This window comes from Rhinolophus hipposideros, assembly GCF_964194185.1.
Source record: "Rhinolophus hipposideros genome assembly, chromosome: 24".
Lineage (NCBI taxonomy): Eukaryota > Metazoa > Chordata > Mammalia > Chiroptera > Rhinolophidae > Rhinolophus > Rhinolophus hipposideros.
Window position 1 is genome coordinate 8,090,929 of NC_138070.1, and position 23,111 is coordinate 8,114,039.

Below are 23,111 nucleotides of genomic sequence, written 5' to 3' on the forward strand. Positions count from 1 at the left end.
TGTCACCCAGGGAGTTTCTTTCTCCAAGGAGAAGGAATATATCATGGATAGGGGACCATGCCTGTCGCTCGCATAGAGGTTTCTGGAGGAGAAGTGGGGAATTCATGCTGCTCTGAGGGGCAGGAACTATTGTCCCCATTTCATAGATGAGCAAAGAGAGGCATGAGGAGACTAACTGACAAAACTGGTGAATAATGGAGCTCAACGTTATACATACACATATAATGTATATATTTATGTGTATAAAATACCATAAAATGAAATTAGAATAGTTCCTGGCACGTAGTAAATGTTAGTAGTATTAAGTATACCTAAAGCAGATCCCTGACAGCCTGGAGTAGACCACCTCATGCAGTTCTCACAATGCCTCTCTAAGGAAGGTAATGTAGTGCTCCTCACTGATAGAAAATGGAGGCACAGAGAGGGTAGGTGATTGCCCCTAGGTGGCACAGCAAATATTGGTGGAGCTGGACTATTCTCACGGTGTGGAAAGGTAGGTTTGTGGATCAGAGTTCTGCTCACTCACCTAGGAGCCCCAGAACCCAGAGACACCGGTCTGTTGCTCGGCCTGTGTGAACTTGAGGCCTGCTCTGTCTGCCCCATGTGAAATCCCTTTCGGCTCCTAGAACCGGCCAGGTGGTAAAATCCACCCTCAGAAGTTTCAGGTGGGGAGGTGAGTGAGGCTCAGAGAAGGCCCTGGACTTGCCCCAGGTCACACAGCACGTCAGGGGCAGGGCCAGAGGAGCACCTTGACCTCCGCTCGGCCTCAGCCCTCCCCAGCTGGGAGTTCAAGGATGCAGAGAGGACAGGAGGGGGTTAACCCAAACCCCACAGAAAGGCAGCCCCAGTCGCCCCCCAGCGCGGCTCACACCTAGCCCACCGCCCCCACCCTGCCGGCCGCATCTGGGCGGCAGGGAACAGATTTCCCGGTTCACACAGCGCACAATGGCCGCGCTCAAAGGCGCGCCGCGGGCATTGTTCGGCCCGGCGCCCGCGCGTCCTACCTCCGCGCACGAATTAACCCCCGTCACCTCCGCCATTGTCGCCGCGCACTTCGGGGCCGGCCACAAAGGCGCCAGAAAACCCTGCCGTGTTTGGGAGGTTGGGGGTGGGGATGGGAGGGAGCCGTGGGGGTTAGCGCAGAGGAGGGGCACAGGCAGGGTGGGGGGGCTAGGGGGGCAGGGAGGATGGGGGGGCAGGGGGGGCAGGGAGGATGGGGGGGCAGGGAGGATGGGGGGCTGGGGGGACCGGGAGGATGGGGGGGCAGGGAGGATGGGGGGCAGGGGGGGCAGGGAGGGTGGGGGGCTGGGGGGGCTGGGAGGGTGGGGGGCTGGGGGGGCAGGGAGCATGGGGGGGCAGGGAGGATGGGGGGCAGGGAGGATGGGCTGGGGGGGCAGGGAGGATGGGGGGGCAGGGGGGGCAGGGAGGATGGGGGGCAGGGAGGATGGGGGGCTGGGGGGGCAGGGAGGATGGGGGGCAGGGAGGATGGGGGGCTGGGGGGGCAGGGAGGATGGGGGGCAGGGAGGATGGGGGCAGGGAGGATGGGGGGGCAGGGGGGGCAGGGAGGATGGGGGGCTGGGGGGGCAGGGAGGATGGGGGGCTGGGGGGGCAGGGAGGATGGGGGGGCAGGGGGGCAGGGAGGATGGGGGGCAGGGAGGATGGGGGGCAGGGAGGATGGGGGGCTGGGGGGGCAGGGAGGATGGGGGGGCAGGGAGGATGGGGGGCAGGGAGGATGGGGGGGCAGGGGGGGCAGGGAGGATGGGGGGGCTGGGAGGATGAGGGGGCAGGGAGGATGGGGGGCAGGGAGGATGGGGGGCTGGGGGGGCAGGGAGGATGGGGGGCAGGGAGGATGGGGGGCAGGGAGGATGGGGGGCAGGGAGGATGGGGGGTTGGGGGGGCAGGGAGCATGGGGGGCTACTTGGCCCAGAGGAAGGTGATTGAGGGGGGAAGCTGGCGGGGCCTGACTGGGTTTCTCTGCAGCCCTCTGTCTTGGGGTCTCTGATTAACCTTTCTTTCTCTGTCCTTCTCCCTCCCTATGTCTGTGACTCTGCGTCTCTGTCCCTCTGATTGTCTATCTTTCTGTCTCCCTCTTTGTGTCTCTCTATCTAGGTGACTCTGTGCCTCGTCGCCTTTCCGTTACCCCTCCCTTTATTTCTCTCTGCCTCTCTGGTTGTACCCCTCAGTATCCGTGTGTCTCTCTCTCTATTATTGTCTCTATCTCTCTGCCTTTCTGATTATCTCTCTGCATCCCTCTGTCTCTCCGCCAGCTTATCTTTCTGTCTCTTTCTCTCAGTTTCTGATCACCTGCCTTCCTCTGTCTTCCTTTGCTTCTTTAATTCTCTGTGTGTCTGTCTATCTCCAGGACAAAGAACGATGCCCCTCGTGGGGACTCACAGCCCCTAAGCTTGGACCCTCCCCTTCACCACCTCCTCCCACAGTTCTGCTGACACCTGGAGAAACAAGGGCACAGGTGGGGGCTTGGAGGAGACCATTGAACAGATGGGAACATTGAGGCTTACAGGGGTCGCACAGTGATGAGAGGACCTGCCCTGCCTTATTTCCCACAGTCAATATTCATAAAATTAACAAAGTTATCCAAGTGTTATCTCTAGCACCCTGGGATATTCTCCCTGGAGCCTTTGGGTATCCCAGGCAGGCAGGCCCACTGGGCAGGCAGGCAGGCCCCCCAACTCCCCAGGCCCCCAGTCTTGGACAGCTCTGCAGGACCCCAACTCACCATCCCCTGCTCAGCTGTTAACACCTCCCAGACCCACCTGCTCTCCTGCTGGGATGGGTCCTTTACTGGGGCATTCTGCTGCACTGGGGGTGGGGTGGGGGGCAGGGGCGGGGCTGTGGAGGGGGCATGCTGGCCCTTGGAGTAGCTGCAGAGCTTCCTTCCCCTGGAGAGAGACAGCCCCCAGCCAGGCCTGCTGCGGGTTAGATAAGGAGCAAAGCCACACAGCTCATCCTCTTTTGTAATCTCCTCCTCCACCAGCCTTCCCCACCACCAACCCCCCCACTTTTTTTTTTATATCATCTTTATGGCTTTGGAATTATCTGGGCTGACACTGCATTCATTTAGCCAAGGGCAGGTGGGGTCGCAGGAGAGAACTTACTCATATATATGTGTGTGTATACATATATATAATTTTTTCCTTAGTGTTCGTCCCTTCCCCCGCCCAGTGGGACATTGGGTAAAAGGGAATGAGGAAACTCACTGGTAGAAAGGTTGGGGACACAAGTGACAACCAGTTCAAGGCAGAAAAAAGATTTTGAATGCCAGAAACCCTGTCGTGGCAGAGGCCAGTTCTCAGGCAGCCATGGCTGAAACTTCCCCTCAAAGAACTGAGTTTTATCTAGAAATATTCCCTTTTTCCCTTTCTTTTCTCCCTCCATCCCTCCCTCCCTCATTCCTTCCTTCCTCAAAAAACAAACAAACAAACAAAAAAACAAAAAACCCCCAAACGTCTTGAATTTCAGAGCATGAATTTAATTGTTTCCTAGTTTGAGTCCTGGCTTTTGAAGGCTGTGTGATATTGAGTCAGTGACTTCACCTCTCTGAACCTCAGTTTTCCCATCTGTCAAAGGGGGACAACAATCAAGCCCACTTCATTCTGTATCATGAGGATTAAATAAAAAAATTAATGAAAGTGCTTGTCATGTCCCTGAGTATGTAAGGGCGGGATTACTGCTGCCCCTTATCACTTTTTTTATTGGATGTGTGCTTCCTGAGTGCCAGTGGGACACAGAGAGGACTCACACAGCCTTTGCTCCCAGAGGTGCTCACTCGCATGAAAGAGTGGCCCTCATAAGCAAGTTAGGTTTTAAAAATAGTATTTTATTTCTGGACAGGAATACAGATGTGCTCACAGTACTAGGGGCCGGCCCGGTGGCTCAGGCGGTTAGAGCTCCGTGCTCCTAACTCCGAAGGCTGCCGGTTCGATTCCCACATGGGCCAGTGGGCTCTCAACCACAAGGTTGCCAGTTCAATATCTCAAGTCCCGCAAGGGATGGTGGGCTGTGCCGCCTGCAACTAAGATTGAACACGGTACCTTGAGCTGAGCTGCAGCTGAGCTCCCGGATGGCTCAGTTGGTTGGAGTGCGTCCTCTCAACCACAAGGTTGCCAATTTCATTCCCACAAGGGATGGTGGGCTGCACCCCGTGCAACTGGCAACGGGACCTGACGCTGAGCTGCGACCTCCACAACTAAGATTGAAAGGACAACAACTAGACTTGGGAAAAAGTCCTGGAAGTACACACTGTTCCCCAATAAAGTCCTGTTCCCCTAAAAAAAAAAAAGCACAGTGCTAGCGGACTTATGAAGCAGATAAATTAGGGGTGATTATTCTCATCACAAAAAGATACACTACAGGGGTTCTTTAAGTGGTGGGTGGTCCTCTAATACTGAAAGCAAGCAAACTTTAGCTGGAGCTCTCGCTGCCTGGCTTCCCCATGGAGCAGTTAATGGTGGTGAAATGAAACAGGGCCTGGCCTGAGACTGGCATCGAGTTTGTGCCTCCCCACTGACTGGCTGGGCAGCCTGGGGCAGGTAGCTCCCTCTCTTTGGCTCTAGTTTCCCTACCTGTATGGTTGGGCGGGATCACATGTTGCAGTGACCCACCTCTACCTTAGGCCAGGATTCCGTCATTGCTCTCCTGGACAACCGCCTACCCATTGGCCTCTCTGCTTCCTCTCCTACACTCCTTGCCCCCACACCTTCTCTATATCATAGCCACAGGACCTTTCCAAAAACCGGAATTCGTTTCCCCTGCATAAAACTCTCCAGTGGCTTCACCTTGCCCTCAGTGTCTGCACGACTTAGCCCAGCTCATCTTTTTCCCCCTCCCTCCCTCCTACTCAACTCCATTTATTCCAGTCTTTTCTACCTCAGGGCCGTTGTACTTGCTGGTTCTTACCAGAACACTTAACCCCAGGCCACCATGGCTCTTTCTTGTCATTATTTCCCAGTGGAAGTGTCACCATTTCATGACCACCCAATCTAATAGACCTCTAGTACTCGCTGTACCCTCCTTCTCTTATCTTTATTATCTTAATTGTACTTAGCCCTATCTGCTATTATCTTGCGCCTTTATTGTGTCGAGTCTGTCCCTCCTACTAGATTGTTAGCCAAGAACAGGGTCTGTCTTGTTCATGTGGCGTCTCAGCACCTTACAGCCGGCCTAGTGCATCGCTGAGGCTCAGTAAGTATTTGTCAAATTAATCGTTGGACCTTGATGTTTCAATACACTTGTTCCAGGTGCATTTTAAGTTATAAGTGAGGGAGTGCTTTCCTAACTTTTGTAAAATAAAAGGTGGCATGAATCTGTTCATAGAGGACAGTTTGGTTGCAGGTGGGTGTGCTGTCGTGAGCAGAAGGCAAAGGACTGGGCGTCCAACCAGCCCCGTGGTGACAGGTAACCCTCACCCAGCCCACTCTGTCCCAGCTCCAGGAAACCTTCACTGAGGTCCTGTTGCTATTGATTTTTACTGCAAGTTATTGTTTTCCTTGGCGGGATCTGGGCCTTCTTACCATGAGCCCCATGATGTAAAAATGGTCACCAGCAACTGGCCTGAGCCATCCCCATAAGCCGCCTTGGCCACACAGTTCTTTCTATGAATGACTGCAGTCAACTAAAAAAGTGGAGCTGTAGAATGCAATAAAGGCCCTCAAGAGGGGCTCATGGGAAGTGCTGAGGGGCCACGGAAGAAGGAGGGAGTTATTCTGATGGGAACGATCTGGAAGGATAAGGCTGGGATGAGATGGGGCAACTGAGATTGGGTGTGTTGGTGTCATGTTTGGGGAGGGAAGCCTGGGTCTTTGATTTCCGATTCTTATTTTGCATTGAATCCGAGACTCTCAGAAGACGCCTTGAAATGATCACACGGAAGTAGGTGGCAGAGGGGATCCATATTTACTGAGGGCCTACTATGTGCTGGACCCCCCTCCAGTACCTTATCTGTGTCATTTGGTCTAATCTCCACAACAGCCAATGCCAGCCAAGTAACAGTATTCTCATTTCAGGGACTAGGAAACTGAGTCTCTGAGAAGTTACGTGACTTGTCTAAGGACACACAGCTAATAAGTGGTGAAGCTAGGATTTGAACCCAAGTCTGTCTGATTTCAGAGCCAGTGGTTGCTTTTTCCCATTACATGGAACTGTGTTCTAAGTTCAGGGATGGAGATAATGGAGATGTTGGGAGGCGAGAGGGGTAGAGGAAGCATGATGCTTGGTAGTGTGCTAGTGATGATAAGATTTAGGAGCAGAAGATACACTAAGGAGGGTTGGATGGACAGGGGTTTGCCCCTGAGGTGTTCTGTGCCCTACTCCATTCCATCCTCTCTACCCCCAGCCAGCCAGAGCCTCCAGTGGGGGAGGTGGAGAGGGAACCTAGATATCATGTAATTGTGCTGGCTCTTCTGTGAAATTTGTTTCGGGACACATTAGTTCCAGTGAATTTAGCCGAACAGTGGGGGGCCCTGAGAAATGATTTGCAATTAGCTGCAGCCCCACGGTCCCCCGTTGGGACACGAGGCTTGGGCACAGAGTGGGGAATGGCCAGCGGGTGGGGACTCTTGCCCAGTGCTGATGGCTAAACTTGAGAGTCTCAGACTTGACTTCCCTCTGAGTCTGATGGAGCCTGACTGGGGCTGAAGTAGGGGCAGTTTGCCCCCAAACTCTCAAGGTCAAGACTTAACCAGGCCAGAGGGGCGTGAGGGATGATGAGATCCCATCTTCTCCTTAGCAAGGGGAATGCTGGATGGGCCTTAGCACTCCAATTATCGCACACCCCTTCCTCTGTGGGGATGGGGCCTGGAGTATCTTTTTGCAATTGCTGTGTCCCTGTGTCCTGGGCACTACCCTTCTGATCATAAATCTTCCCTAACAGGGAGGCAGGGAGGTGACTCCCATTTTTCAGGTAAGGAAATGGATACTTAGAGAGCTTAAGGGATTCTTGCAAAGTCACCCAGGATGTGGGTGGAGGGACTCGAACCCCGGGCCAGTTAGTCTCTCTAGGTCATTACAGCTGCCTCCTATAGTGGCCTTGAAAGGGAAGCAGAACAGGGCAGTCATTAGGGCTCTGGCTGTGTGACCTCTGGCAGGTCTCTTCTGAGACTCAGTTTCCTCATCAGATATATGACAATATTGTCATGGTGTTGTTTCTAGAATTAAATGAGAAGAGAAAACATGCCAGCAGAAAAGGCCCAATGAGTGATAGATATTGTTGTTGGTGTTATTATACCCTGATCAAGCTTAATTGGAGAGAAGAAAGTGAAGAAGGGTCCCGCGGATCCCTGCCTGCACACATGTCCTCCCCAGCACACTTAGTCAGTCCCCTCCTCCCCAGACGAGGCCTTGAGGGCTGTGGAAAGAACTAAGACAATCCTGGCCTGGTGTCAACACCCACTAATGCTCCTGAAGTGAGCTAGGCAGGAGCTGCTAGGAACCTCCATGGTACACAGAGGTCTCTGTGAGCTGGGGTGGTCCAGGTGGGCTTCTGGGAGGAGGTGGCTTTGGTACAGAATTGTCCCTGTTAGGATTGAGGGCTCCACATTGCACAAATCTAGGGGGCTTTCCCCTCCCTCCCCCAGGCCAGAGAGGCATGTCTCATCTTTCTCAGTTCTACAGGTGAGGAAGCTGAGCACCAGTTGTCCAAAGTCATGCCACATCATGACTTGTCTGACTGTCCTGAAATCCCCAAATCCCAGGAGGCACCCACAGTCCTGGCTAACTGGGATGGTCAGTCACCTGTTTTAGCAACTGGGCTGGGATTTGAATCCAAGACTGGCCACCTCCTCCCCCCAGCACCATCCTGCATTTTCTATTCCACTCCGCCTTTCTCTTCTGAATTCATCAGCTCTGGTCCCTCGGGTCCCCAGAGTGTGCCCTGTCCCACGCCTTCTGCAGATTTCCCCAATGCCCAGCGATGTGCTTGCTCTCCCTCTGGCTCCTTATCTTCCCTTGTCTTCTGGTGGAAAAAGAGATAAAAGTAATTCTTATGGCCGCTTCTCCATTGGCAGCGTCCGGCCCCGTCCCCCTCCTGCTGGATTTTCCTGGCCCGGCCAGATAAAGGGTTAGGCCTAAGCACATGTCATTTTCTTTGTGTGAAATCAATATTCAGCAAAGTTTATCTGCCCGACATAGCAGGAAGTGCTAATTTCATCCGTGTCAATTATTTTGATGAATGTTCATAAAGCCCAGGGTGTGAGAAGAAGATAAAAGAATTACTGGAATAACGCACACGTACTCCGCACACACACACGTACATGTTCACCCACGAGTTCACACCGGGGCACACGCAGACCTGAGGAGGAGAAGGCGTTAACTGACAGCCGCCCCATCCACCCAGGCTGGGGAGGGGGTGGTCTGTACCAGGATGTTAACACTGGTTCTCAACTGGGGACGATTTAATCCCTAGGGGACATCTGGCAAGGTCTGGGGACATCTTTGGCTTGGGAAGAGGGATGCTTCTGGCATCTCGTTGGCAGAGGCCAGGGGTGCACAGGACAGCCCCCACCACAAAGCATTATGCAGCCCACATGTCAGTGCTGTGTGGGTTGAGAAAACTTGGAATCAAGTTATTATTTTCAGTTTTTTTTAAGTGTCTAACTATATGGCTCTAATTTCTAGTAGTATGGACAAGGAAAGATGTGTGGGTTTGGACTTACATTTTTTAAGGACAGGATTGAGAAACAAGCAATCAGATGTTAAATACAAGAATAAAAATATATATTTACTTAGGTAAATCCGCCTCCTGGTGATTCCCTATGAAACTAAATATAACACACACACACACACACACACACACACACACACACACAGAAATCTGAGTTTTTAAAATAGTGGCCTGATAAAAATTCTTGTAAGCCCATGGCTGAACAATTGTCAGGTGAGTGGAAACGCATGGTACTCTCTGGGTACTAACTCTGGAAGTTCCTCGAATCTTTCCCGGCGGTGTGTGTGGGGCTGTGATGGTTGGTGACAGGGCCCCCGCCGGCTCCTGGGTGCCTCTCCATGCCAGGCTGAAGGCGTGCCTCTGGCACGGTTGCCATTGTGAGCTGGGCTGTACATACAGACCCAGGAGAGCACCTCCCTTCTACTGAGCAGCACCTACTCTGAACATCTCATTGGACAGCTCTTTTTAAACTTTAATTCTGAGGGGTGGAATTCAGACAGGACACAGTGTGGGTGTCTGGTCTCTGCTCCACACTGGGACCTAAGCTGGGGACACTTGAAGGAAAGGTCTGTCCCGGCCTCCCTGGATGGCGAGGGCTCCCTTACAGCTTGGTCTCAGGGTAGTCAGACTTCTTACATGCTGGCCGGCTGCTTGGCCTTTTCTGACCCAGTCTGGGAAGTCACACAATATCACTCCCACCATACGTGATTGGTTGAAATCATCATAGGCCCACCCAGAATGCAGAGGAAAAATATGATGGTCCCTGCTCAGTGAAGAGGCATCAGAGAATTTTGGGACCATGTGTTAAAACATCCACACAAGGTAACGGACATATATACACACGGTTTCACCGGTTTCATTTTCACAGGATTTGAGCAGACAAAGGCAAATGCCTTTTCTATTTGTCCAGCCGAGACTATGAGTCATGGATGAGGAGCCACAGGCAATGTTGGGTCGGGGTCCTTCTAACTCCATTCAAGTCAGCCTCCAGGACGTGTAGTAACGTCCCCGCCTCCTAACAAAAGTCAGCAGCACTTACGTTTTTTTTTTTTTCCTCTCAAACAAGTATGTCTGAGGACGCTCCTTCTAGGAGGAAATGCTGAGTGTCGATCACAAAATATATGATGTGGTGAGCAGATGTCATGATATTATATGATAAAATATTATGAGCAGATGATATGCTATTTATTATGAGCAGGTGATGTATGATGCCATATTACGATTATAGATGATGATGTATTGTGTATCCTGGCATATGTGGGAGATTATGTATTCACATGCTCTGGCATGAAGACGCTGATTTAAGAACTCTCTTCCACTCATCCACCTCTCGCTCTGCCAATCAACGTCTCTTTCGCCGAGTGGGACAAAGGATCGTCAATCCCTGCGACTAAGCCACATGTGGATTTGGGATTTCTGGGGATTTTAGGTCCATGGGCCACACATTCTGAACTTCTTTTCACCTGCCCACGGCTTTGGGTCTGCAAAAGCTGGTTTGGGATCTGTTTGTAGCACGAGTAATATTGAGGATGAAATTGCCAATGGCTGGTCCAAGGTATATGAAGAGAAAGGTGGATAGATTCATGATCTTGAAACTAAGTTGACCAGGAACAAAAATGGAATCAAGAGGGGGTATGTGAGAGTAAGAACAGGAACACTTCAGAGCTCATTCCATAGAAGCACCATCCGGGGAAGAGCAATGCAAATATTCTGTAGATGAATAATCACTCCTGGCCAATTTAGAGAGATGGCGAGGCAAAGAGGAGTTTGAACGAGTCGCAGGTCTGAAAACTAAATATCCTCCAATCAATCAAAATCCATTTCCTTGGTATAAGAGTCTAAATTAAGGTCATGCATTTCTAAATGCAGAGCTAAAAGGATGTGGGCTCTGGAGGAAGCCAGTCTAAATTCAGATCCAGGTTCTGTTACTTCCTGGCTGAGTGACCTCAAGCAGATTACAGAGCTCTATTTACATATCTGTAAAATGGACATAATGGCAATTCCCATCTCACAATGAGGTTTTGAGGGCTGAGGAGATGCAGAATGCTCAGAGCAGTGCCTGGTATGTGGGAAGAACTCGATAAATGCCCAAGTTCTGTATAACGACCAACGGGCCTATTTATGCAGCAATTAAAATGCTACACCATAAAGATAATTCGTCCTCTGAAGTAGCTGAAACACGCTTCCAGAAATCTTGCCTTCACTCCAGAACTATTCCTGGTGCACTGCTCTTGTCACTGGAGCGGGGTTGGCTCTCCACCGGGTTGAGGTTGCATTATTACAAATAGTAGACTGAGCAGAGACTTTGGGGACTTCAGTGTAAATGAAACGTTTAAAACTGTGGGCGGGGGTGGACAGATGGCTCAGTTGGTTAGAGCGCGAGCTCTCAACAGCGAGGTTGCCGGTTCAATTCCCACATGGGCTGGTGGGCTGTGCTCCCTGCAATTAAAGATTGAAAATGGCAACTGGACTTGGAACTGAGCTGCGCCCTTCACAACTAGATTGAAGGACAATGACTTGGAGCTGATGGGCCCTGGAGAAACACACTGTTCCCCAATATTCCCCAATAAAATTTAAAAAACAAACAAAACCCAAAAAACTGTGGGTAGTACGATCCCCATTCCTGAAACTTCCATTTTTTATAACCTAAGCGCTTGACTCTTAAGCTCAGAAGAAAGGACTCTCTTCCTGATTCTCACTAAAGTGGACATGACTACCGTTGGTGATTCAGAGTAAGGACCCAAAAGATTGGTCCCTTTTCATCCCCCAGGTCTCTCTGCCCCCTCTCCCCTGGTGCACAATCACAGAGGGGCTTGTCCTTCATCTAAAACAAGGTTGCTCCTCCTTGTGCCAGGTAACTTTGTTGTGGGGACATCCTGTGCATTATAGAATGTTTACGGTATCCCTGTTGTCTCCCACTGTATGCCGGTAATGCCTTCTCCCTTAGTTGTGACAATCAAAAATGTCCCCAGACATTGTCAAATGTTCCCCAGCCCCTAGGGGGCAAAAATCACTCTCTGTTGAGAACCACCGATCTAAAGAGTCCCAGGGTCCCCATCTGCCATCTTAATGGAGACTAATGGGTACCCTTTCTTTGGGGCTGGGGCAGCTTTCCCAAGTGCTATTCAAAGGAGGAGCTAATCCATAGGCTAGGTTATCACCCAAGCCATTGGAATGGGAGGCTCTTAACACAGCGCTCTTCTTCTTTGGTGGATTCATTAGATAGCAAAGAAAACAGCAGAGGATCTGAACAAGACAATTGATAAAAAAGTAAACGAAGAGAGGCAGAAACTATGGTTGGAGAGACAGTGGATTTTGGAGACAGAGAGGGCTCGAATCCTGGCTCCGTAAACCTTGTTACTTAACTTCCCAGGTCTGTTTCCCTGTTGATCACGCGGGAATGACATCAAAGGCTGCCCGGGCAACAATTGGGACGCTGCCTATAAACATTATATAATACAGTCCTGGCCCGTCTTAGGACTCAGTACTAAGTAGCTGTTCTGGCTTGATCTGTACAGGTGTCAACCTCCGTATCGACAGGTATTTGTAACTATATAATCGTTTGTATCATTTTGTTTATTTTTTTTCTTTCTTTTTCTTTTCCCCCCCACTTGTACCATTTTAATTCTATGTCTGTCTCCCCACAAGAACCATGCTGGACTCGCAGATGTACCCCCACTGCTAGCACACAGCCTGGCCCATAGTTGCTGCTGGTCTGTTTGCCTTAATGATGGCTAAAAATTGGGTAAATTCTCAGGTGTATCCTGTACCCTGAGGGAGCTCAGATCCTGCACACAGTTGGATTTCCACTTCTGTGTCAGGGCAATGTGGAATGTCTACAGAGGTAACACCCTCAGCCACCCTTTGTGAGCACTCACTACGTACCAGGCTCAGTACTTGTATCAGTTATCTATTGCCGCATAACAAATGAACTTAGTGGTTTCAATTAACACATGGGTTACCTCACAGTTCTGGGAGTCAGGGGTCCGCGCCTAGCTTACTGGGTCAGAGTCTCCTACAAGGTGCCAGTGGGTGCCGAGGTGTCATCTGGAGACGTGAAAGATTTGCTTCCATTCCTCGTGGGCCTCAGTGATGCTGCCCGCAGTTCCTTGCCATGTGGCACATAGGGCAGCTCACAACATGGCAGCTGACGTCATCAAAACCAGCAAGGGAGCGAGTAGGCTAGCAAGATGGAAGTTACGATCTTACATTACGTAATCACGGAAGTGACCGCCACCATCCTTGCCATCTTCCATTAGTTAGAAGCAAGTCATAGGTCCAGCCCACACTCAAGGGGAGGGGATCCCACAGGTTGTGCACCCCAGGAGGCAGGGATCATTCATTGGGAGTCATCTCAGAGTCTGTCTAACACGGCACCTTACGAGCATTGGCTTGTTAAGCCCTCACCACAGCCCCATGGGACAGTCTTATTACTGTCCCCATTTTACAGGTGAGGAAAGGAGGTAAGTTACTCAGCTAATGTAATTCAATGGATGTTTTACTTTCATTCTAAATTTTAAACTGATTTTTACCAAACTGTTAACAATGACCAGCGCTGGGTGGTGGCATTGTGAATGGGTTTAACCTCGTTATATGTTTGTTTTAAAAGGAAAGAGCACCAACGTGTTATTTATAAGACAACACACAGAGATCAGAAGACGAGAGGGCAAGGCTGGCCTCGGGTAGGTCCAGAGCTGGTCATCTCTTCAGCAATGGTCGCAAGGGCAGGGGTCAAGGCTTACCTTTCTAGAGCCTTTCCAGTGCTCTGTCAGTCGAACCCCAGGCCAGATTCCCAGCCTCTCGAATGCTCTGTTCTAGGGAGCCAGACATCAGCACCCAGTTTCCCCATAGATCCAAGAGCATCTTAAGAAATTCAAGGCCTGGGGCATTTTCCTATTACTTTGTAGGTTGTTATTATTGCTCTATTTTTTCAAATAAGGGAATAACAAATGTCATACAAATTGCACAATTAATACAGAATGTGGTTTTAGCCCCCAAATAGTACTTGAAGTCGACAGAAAAAACAAAAACCAAACAACCAAAAAAACTCAACAGTTTATTGAAGAACAATTTCATGTAGCAGATCATTCAGCATCTCGTCATTATTTTCTTAGTTTTCTTAAAACCAAACAAATACGAACTGGATTTTAAAGATCACCTCACTGCTGTGACGAACTGGGAGAGTGTTTGCATAATTAGCAGTGTGGCTCCTTGCAGGAGCAATATGTCCCTCTTATTTGGAAAGAGGGGGATGAATTCTCTGTGGTGTCATGTTTGTTGATGTGGGTTTTTAAAAGTGTTACCACTAATGCGTTTCTGGACTTGAGCCAGATCGCGCAATGTTTGACAAGTGTTTGGGGCAGGCAGGGAGGGGGAAGTTTGAGGAAAGGCCGGAATTCTTTCTGTAATTCTTGGCTGGTGATGCCTGAGTTTTAGTTTCCCAATTGGGGCCCCTGTCTGGATCACAGTCTGGTTTTGGTTTGAAGTTTTGGGGGTACAGGAGTGTTCATGGCCTTGGTGGATCCAGAGCTGAGCATTCCTTCAGCAAAGGAGTGAGGTACAGGGTCAGTTTAGGAGCAAGCTTAAATTCTGCTTCTGACATGCAGCCATTGGGAAAGGGCTAATAGGTTGTATCAGTCAGGATGGGCTCAGTCATGTTGTGGTAACAAAGAGTCCCACAATCCCAATGAGTCACAAGGAAGGTTCATTTTTCATTCATCCCACTTGTCTAGGGCATGGCAGTGGGTGCACCTCTGCCCATTGAAGTCACTCAGGGACCCAGCTTGAAGAGCAGCCACCATTTTATGACACTGCCATCACAACATAAATTGCTACAATTCATGCAGTGGAGGACGAGAGCAGTAGAGAGTAACGCCAGCAATCAAATGATTTGGCCAGAAAGTAATGTAATTACCTTTGCTCATATTTAATTGGCCACAACCAGTCACATGACCACACTTAATGTCAAGGGAAAGATACCTTGTAACCCTACTGAACCTGGAAGTAGAGAGCAGGATATTAATGAAGATTAATAATGTCTTGAAAAGTTGGTGGTGGGGGAATCACAGATTTTGGGGTCTGGGAAACTGGGTGCCCAAAAGTGGTTTCCCCTCGGCTATTAAATTTATCAATTATTATTAGCAGCAACATTCCCACCACCATCCCTATTGTTTCTGTTCCTCTTTACATTCCACAAAGGGCGTCTACCAATGTCTTGATTAATCTTTTCAAGAATTACAACAAGAACTGACATTTGCTTTTCCCCATTAACCACGTACCAGGCGCTTTACAAATGTTGTCTCACCTAATTCTAGATTACTACGAAATCCCATTTTACAGGCAGAACCGCTGAGGCTCAGCGAGGCGACATCACTTGCCCAAGGTTGCACAGCTCCCAAGTAACCTGAGTTAGGATTTGCACTGAGGTAATAAGCAGCCATGTTTCCAACACTGAGCATGCCTTTCTCTTAAGGAGGGAAAAAAACCAACAACGAAGATTGAAAATGACTGATGTGGCTAATTAGGTGAAAGTGGACACTTAGGTTAGCGGGGAAAACCTCTGATTTGGATGAGCAAGTGACCACTTTGGGCAAAATCTTACTCTCCAAGCCCTCTACCGTCTTCCCTTCCCCACAGATGTGTCTTGATCTGTCTCTAAGGCATCGATAGATGAAGCAGGGCTTGTATTGCCTGTCTGGATTCTGTGTGGTGGGGTGGGGGGGTCTTGAAGGGATGTGGAGCAAACCTGCCCTCAGGAGACAGCAGCAAGAGGGTCTTCTCTCCGAGGGCCCAGAGGTGGGAGGGGCTGTTTGGTGAGCTCAACCAAACCAGAGGTGAGGCCCCATCTGCTTCCCTTCAGACTCAGCCCCATCTGTTCCCTGCAGCCTCCAGAGGCCACTGACCTGACCCCTCTCATCAGCACTTAGAGAAAGCAGTTTTGAAACATGCTTGTGTCAGTGAGTCCCCCCAAAGCCCTGATCAGAAGGAAACCCTTTAGAGCAGGATTGCTCCTTAGAACTTTCCTTGATGATGGATGTGTTCTCCCGTGCTGGGCAACACTGTAGCCGGTAGCCACGTGTGGCTACGAAGCACTTGGAATACAGTTAGGGAGACTTAAGGACTGTATTTTTTCATGTCATTAAATGTAATTGAAACATAAATAGCGACATGTGGCTATGACTACTATATTGGACAAGGCAGCTGTAGGACAGCCCTGCCTAAAGAACAGGACACACCCTTAAGCAGGTCACAGTCACAGCTTTAAATAACCTTGAATCACACGGTCAGAAATGATTCCTTTTTCCTCTTGTCTTCCCCCAGCCGTGAGATTCAGCGAGGAGAAAGTCTCCGTTGGTGCTGCCGGTCTTCAGCACCCTTCTAATGATGGCTCACCTCCCTTTACAACAGAGAGGAGAAACAGGGCTGGGACCTTCAGCAGGTAAAAGCACTGGCTTAAATTAATAGCGGTGTTTTCTTATTGCTAATGTTTACATGGTGACCATTAATTTGTGGCAAGAGAAACTGGTTTTCCATTTATAACGGTGACATAGAGTTTCATTTTAAAATAAAAGTTTTGAAATAAAAAAATGAATTCGACAGCATGGTGGTTGTAGTTAATCATATCGTGGTACATGCTTGAAAGTTGCTAAATGTTCTCACCGTAACAAGAACAAAATAGTAATTATGTGAGGTGAAGGACATTGTAACTAACCTTTTTGTGGTAAACATTCTGCAACACGTACGTGCAGTAAATCAACACATTGTACATCTTAAACTTGTACAGTGTAATATGTTGATTATGTCTCAATAGATTTGAGAGAAAAAAAAAGAGGAACATGCTATACAATGGAAAAACAAATCGTGTTCATACATTTAAGTTCTAGACAGTATTAAAATTTAATTTGCTTAGTACCCACCTGAAAGACTCTCAAAATTTTAATTCTCGACAAAAGAAATGGCACGGCACAATAAAACGCAATCAGAATGGTTTCCTTTAGGTAAGGGTCAAAAAGAAGCAAGCTGTGTCTGTTTTAGGGTTACATGCATTGTGGTAATACCAGGAGAAGTAAAGGAAAAGTGTTTTAAATGTGCTAATATTTCCGTTAAAGAAGCAGCGGGGTTATGATATAGGAGAGATAAAGAAGGTTTTTCAGAATTGTTCATGTTTAATAACTTTCGTTGGCTGGGAGGTACATTATTCTTAGTCTTTTAAAAACTGAACAGAGATGCTACATATTCTCATTTATTGCTTCATATTTGTTATGTATAAATAAAGATTCCAAGTAAAAAATGAGTCCACTTAAAAATATTAGGTCAGTAGAAAAATGAACACAGGGTACGTAGGTATGAAAAGGATTACAATGGTGGTGCTTTAACAGCCAAATTTCTTCCCAAGCCGATGCTGTTTCTTTTTTAATAAACTTTTTATTTTGTAATAACTTTAAATGTACAGAAAAGTTGCAAATAGAGTGGCGAGAGTTTCCATAGAGATACTTCACCCAGTTCCCCCTAAACGTTAACATTTTATGTAAACCCTGGCTTTTTTGTCAAAGCTAAGAAATTAACGTTGGTAAAATGCTATTAGCTAAACTCCAGACTTTATTAGAATTTCACCAGTTTTTCCACTAATATCCTTTTTCTGTTCCAGAGTCCAATCCAGGGCATGACCTTGCATTGAGCCAGTCTCTTGGATTCTAGGCCTGTCTGGGGAGGAAATGCCCAAAAACTTGCCAGTAAATTCCTACATCCCTACCCTGAGCCTTATCATCAAGGACGTTATGGTACAACACAGGTTCACGATCCTCAAGCCTGAAAATGAAAATCTTTACCTTTGTTTAACCCCCCAGGAGCTACAACCTGGCACCATCTCTCTCCCATGTTGACTTGGGCCTGTTGGTTCAGTTTGGTTTTCTTTCTATTTTGGGAGCCCCTGGTACTATGGGCCCCAAGAACAGGGCTTTATACTTACCCTTCTTGCATTTCACTTTGGTAGATTCAGCTTAAAGACTCTCAGTAAGGGAGAGACCTGCCTAGGAAGGAGTAATCAGGAAGCCCCTTGGGGGAGTGAGCTGTGCCTTGAATGTCGGTAGGTTCTGGATTAAAAGAGAAAAGCTGAGAGGGTTTTCCCTGGGGGTGAGGGAGGGTCCTGGGATGGAAATCTCTATTTTATACATTATTTCATCCCCACCAGGTGGTCATCATTTCATCTCTGCTTGCATGCCACCAGTAACGGGGAGCTCCCTCCCTCCCAAGGCAACCCCTCTCATCTTTGGACAGCTCTACATTGGATTCACAGAATTCTTCTGGTCTCTCTGTGTCATTTGCTCATTGGTTTTCTTTCAAGTGACAGCCTTTTAATCTCTCAAGGCCATCATATGGTCTCCAAGAGCCTTTTCTTTTCTAAGGAAGGTTTTTGCCTTTTGGTTGCTCTTTGCAAAACAAGCTCTACCTTTGCCTATTCCTTTTGAAGTATGCAATCCAGAATGAAACCGAATATTTTGGATGTGGGGCTGGCCAGTTCAAAGGAGAACAGTGGTTCTAAACCTGGGACAATTTTGCCCCGGCGGACATTTGGCAATACCTAGAGACATTTCTGATAGTCACAATCGGTGTGAGTAAGCATGCTCCCGGCATCGAGTGGGTAGAGGCCAGGAATGACGCCAAACAGCCCACAATGACCAGTATAACCCCCACCACCAAGAATCAACCAGCCCCACGTGCACATAGTGCTGGAGTTGAGAACTCGTGGAGTAGATGATGCTGGTTCCCTCTCCCGCGCTTTTATTAATGTAGCCTCAGAGGACATTTAGCCTTGTACTCCATTGATTTGGGGTAAAGGCATATCTTCAACTAAAAACCTTTTGGTGGTGTTCTCCCCTAGACCAGGTCTACAGAACAGCTTCTCCAGCCCAAAGCTGAGCAAACCAGGGGACAGAGTCTTGCTCCAGGCCCAACACACTCTCCCAAAGCGTCTGTGCACTCCACTCTGTCTGCATGGTACCTACCCTACCACAAGCAGCTCCATCTCTGGCCTGAATTACCAGAGTAATACTCCTAGCAAATGAGCATGTAGTACTTAAAACACCGGTGGGATGTATCCCAGCTGTTTTTATGTATAAACTCTTACGTGTCCTGATGAACTATGAGGTGGATATTACTGTCATCGTGTCCATTTTATAGATGAGGAAACTGAGGCCCCGGATCATTGGGTACTTGCCCCAGATCACAGGACTGGGAAGTAAAGGAGTCGGGTTTACAAATCCAGGTCATCCAGCTCCAGAGTCTGTGCTCTCCACGCCATGCCAGCCACCCACTGTGGCCTCTGCAAGATGAGCTCTTCACCCAGCAGCAGAGTGATCTTGTAGAAATGCAAATGGGATCCTGTTTATGTCACTCCTTCTTGCATAATACCCTCCAGTGGTTACTTGTGCACTTCTGATTTAATAAAGCTTCTGTTGCAGGTCCTGTCTGCTCTCCAACCTGACCTCCCATGGCGTCCCTTGGAGCCCTCTGCCCATTCACACCTGTCTCAGCCCTGTTCCTCAGACACCAGGTCCTTGCTTCCTGGGGTCTTTGCACTTGCTGGGTCCTCTGCCTGGAGACCCGTTCCTGTGCCCTGTTCTTCACAAGCTTGGCTCCTTTTCAGCCCTCAGGTTACACTGCAGGGATACCTCCATCCCCGATTCCTCCATCACGGCAGACCTTCTACCCCAGTCTTCACACCCCTTGCTAACCTCGTAACTGTGTCCTGTGGATGTCCCTTCTCTCAGTCTTACAATCTGTCACCATTTCGTTTCTTGGTTGACTTCCCTGCTTGTGGCTGGGACCTCTGAGAGGGAAGGGAGCTTGCTCAGCGCTGTATTGAACCCTCAGCCCCCAGCACAATCTTTGCCTCATAGCAGGTAATTAAAAAAAAAAAAAAAAAGAAGTAGCCATTGCCATTTCTGATTCCCATTTTGCAGATTAGAAAGTTGAGGTTCCAAGAGTTGAGTAACTCCCCATCGTGTGCCTGTGTGTGTTGCAGGGCTCGGGCTGCGGCCCCAGGAGGGATCTGAAGCGGGCATCCAAAGTTCACCCCTGACGTAGGATCGCCTCACTAGAACATCCTGCCTTTACCCGAGGATGTTCCTGAGGGAACGTCCTATCCCTCACACACCTGTGTTACCTTATATCCCTAACACAGCTAACAAAGCTGTGACTGAGGAGGAGATTGGGGGGCCAAGCAGAAAGATAGGAAGGAACGCAGGCGAGTTCAGGAAGGACGCAAGAAAGAGACCGAATCTGGAGCGTGGAGAGGAGACTGAAGGAGGGGATGTGCAGGGGGAGAGATTTTTCCCATCAATTAACACAGGCTTCATAGAAACGGAAAGTGTTCCTGGCAGCCTTGCCCTTTTAATACATCATATCTCTAATCCCCGCTGCCCTCTGACCTTACCCATAATCCCTGCTCTTTTGTGCTGCTGCCTAAAACCTTCCTATCCCGGACCAAGTGTTATGTCCCCGGTGGGGTCTGAGCAGAAGAAAGACGGTGGCAGGGAATGGGGTGGGGGTAGGGGAAGAATACATTCTCCCAAGTGTTTGACCAACAAAATCTAGCTAAATTCTCCAGCCCGCGTAGTAAATTGTTCTTCTGAAAGGCACAGGAGCCTGGCCCCCGTCTCTTTGGAGCCCCCCCAGCCTCCCTCCCCTTCCCTTCTTGCTCCCCTGCCGGCGCAGAGACACAAAGCTGGGCCCGGGATTATCTTAATTTCCATATGGAGAGCTGTGTAAGCCAGTTCAATGCATGGCCAGTCATTTTGTTCACAACTTTGCAGCACGCAGGAGCAAAAGCCGCTGGGAAATTAGCCATTCATCCTATCTCACCTTGTGTGTGCATGCATAGGTCTGTAAATACAGAGGCGCGGGGAAATCGAGGCCCCTTTGTTAATTACCACCTCGGGCCTGGCAGGCAGGGGCTGCTTCTCCCTACCTTAGCTGCAACTCTTGATTTTCAATGAAAATAAAATAAAAAGTATCTTGGATAGATAGATATATGTATATATATGTGTGTCTGTGTTTGCCTTTGCTTTGAAGCAGCACTGGGGCAAAGCTGATGCATTTGTTTCTTGAAATTGGGCGTCCAGGAGGAATCGTATCATCGTTTCCTATCTGACTCCTTACACACGTGGACACTGTCCTCTCTGTCCCACCTCCACCCCACCCCCTGGACACACACACACACACACACACACACACACACACACACAGGGCATCCAGCCTATGCTCTCCTTACGCACTCGCCATCTCTACCCTACCTACACGCTCACACACCCACTCACACCGACCCCTCCCCTCAACCCCTTGCAGTCCATTTCATCTCTGCTTTGGCTCCTGCCTTTGCACCATGGCTCCAGGCCTCTCTCCGTGACCCTGTACGGGCTCCCATCTTCTCTGCAGCCCCATGCCCTCTCCCCACCCTGGCATTCTCTCCACGGGCGCTTGTCCTGGAGGGCTTCTCCGGTCAGCCAGCCCCCCCTGCTGTCTCTGAGGTTCCTTGCACCTCCGCGGGCCCCTACTGCCTCCAGGGAGCTACAGGCCCTCCCTGGTCCTTGACCCCCCATGCAGCTTCTGCCCCACGTGAGCCCAGGAAGCAGAGAAGGTGCTTTTCCCCCACCTCCCTGTCTCGCCAGGGCCCCAGTTATCCCACCACCAAACTCAGGACCAGGAAGATTTGTGTGCCCAGGACAGGAAGAGAAAAGAGAGCAGCAGAGTCTCAGGGAAGAACTGGAGAGAAAAGGGGAGACAACTAAATAAATCAGTAGCCCAGACAAAGTCTTATTGTAAAAGCTTCTAGAAGATTCCGAGAGGCCCCAGTGAAGAGGGAGGAGGAAACAAAGAGAAGACCAGTGTCTCCATGGGCCTCCTGGGTGTTTGGGGTTGGCCCTTCACAGTGCATGAATCTCAATATCCTTCATGGAAGCAGTGTGGCTTCCTGGGGACCCCTCGGCTGGGCCCAGAGGCTAGCAAGTGGCTGGTGGTGGGCTCCCGTTTCCTGCATCTGTCTGGTCACCCAGAGTAAGTGCTCAATAAACGGTAACAACTAAAGTCACTATTACTGCAATGCAGGGTGTCCAGCAGGAGCTGAAAAATGGAGGGAGTTACTACTGTGGTTGTTGGTGTTAAAATTACTACTGGAATACGTCTCCTATTAGTACACTTCTGCTATATGACAATGCCCGGAATATCCTTGGTGCTTAATAAATGGCATCTAATATCAGACCATTAATCAAGAAACCCAGGAAAATGGCCAGCACAGGGTACTCTAACACAGGGAGAAAGGACTCCGAGGGGGGCAGTTTGGTCAGAAAAGCTTCCCAGGAGTGGGTACATCTCAGCTGGGCTCTGCAGGATGAGTAGGAGCTGGTCGGCAAAGGGAGGCAGGGAACCTCACTGATGTGTGTGAGTAGGAGGACAGATTAGGGGGAGGCCACAGGGAGGGTGGAAACAGCTTCCCCTGTGGCTGGAGGGGGCAGACTCTGCCCCAGGCTCCTAGGGAAAGCCTTCGTGGCAAAGAGGGGGGGCTCTGCTTTGTGCAGCTGCTGAGAGTTTGGGTTCTGAAGTCAGATGCCTGGCAAGCGACTTGACCTCTCTGAGCCTCATCTGTAAAACAGGGATGATAGTGGGACCTCTCTGATAGGGATGAAAGAAAGATTGCTAGAGATGGTTAGTGTGAAGCATGGAGCACAGTGTGTAGAACCAGGAAACGCATAAAGAATGGTGGGTATCGTAACTTTGATATTAATCAACTACCTCTCAACTTCCCCCCAAATATCCCATTTGAGCATTTCCATGCTGACTTAATTATGAAGAGCTGGTTCCTCTCCAGACGCACGCCGGTTGTCAAGCTGATTTGCAAACCTGAACTACTGCAGAGACCTCACCTCTTTCTGCTCCTTGCCTGGTACTCTCACTCCATCTTCTCCTCTGTCCCAGCCTTTGCACAGGCTGGTGCCTCTGCCTCGATCACCATTCCCCCTCTTTTCTCTGATTTGCTTCATCCCATCCTCTTGGTCCTGGCTTAGATGCCAGCTCCCCTCCGAAGCCTTCCGGGCTCTGCAAGCTAAGAGGGTTCCAGGCCCTTCTGGGAGTCCCTGCAGTTCCCTATGCTTTGCCAGTGTCGTGACTGTCCCCCTGCTTGACTGTGAGCAGTCTAAGGCCAGGGAGCTCATGCAGGAGTCTGGTACACAGTCGGTGCTCAACAAAAAGCCGTCCAGATGGGCAGCTGATCCCTGAACACTTTAAGATTTCTGGGCCACCTCCTGCAGAGCTCCCATGATGAGCTCAGATTCATGGCCAGGATATTTTAGTTCTCTCTTCCCCTGAGTCCCATCAGCTCAACAAGGTGCCCAAGAGTCCCCTGCCTGACCTAGGCATCATCTCCAGGGGTCCCTGTTCA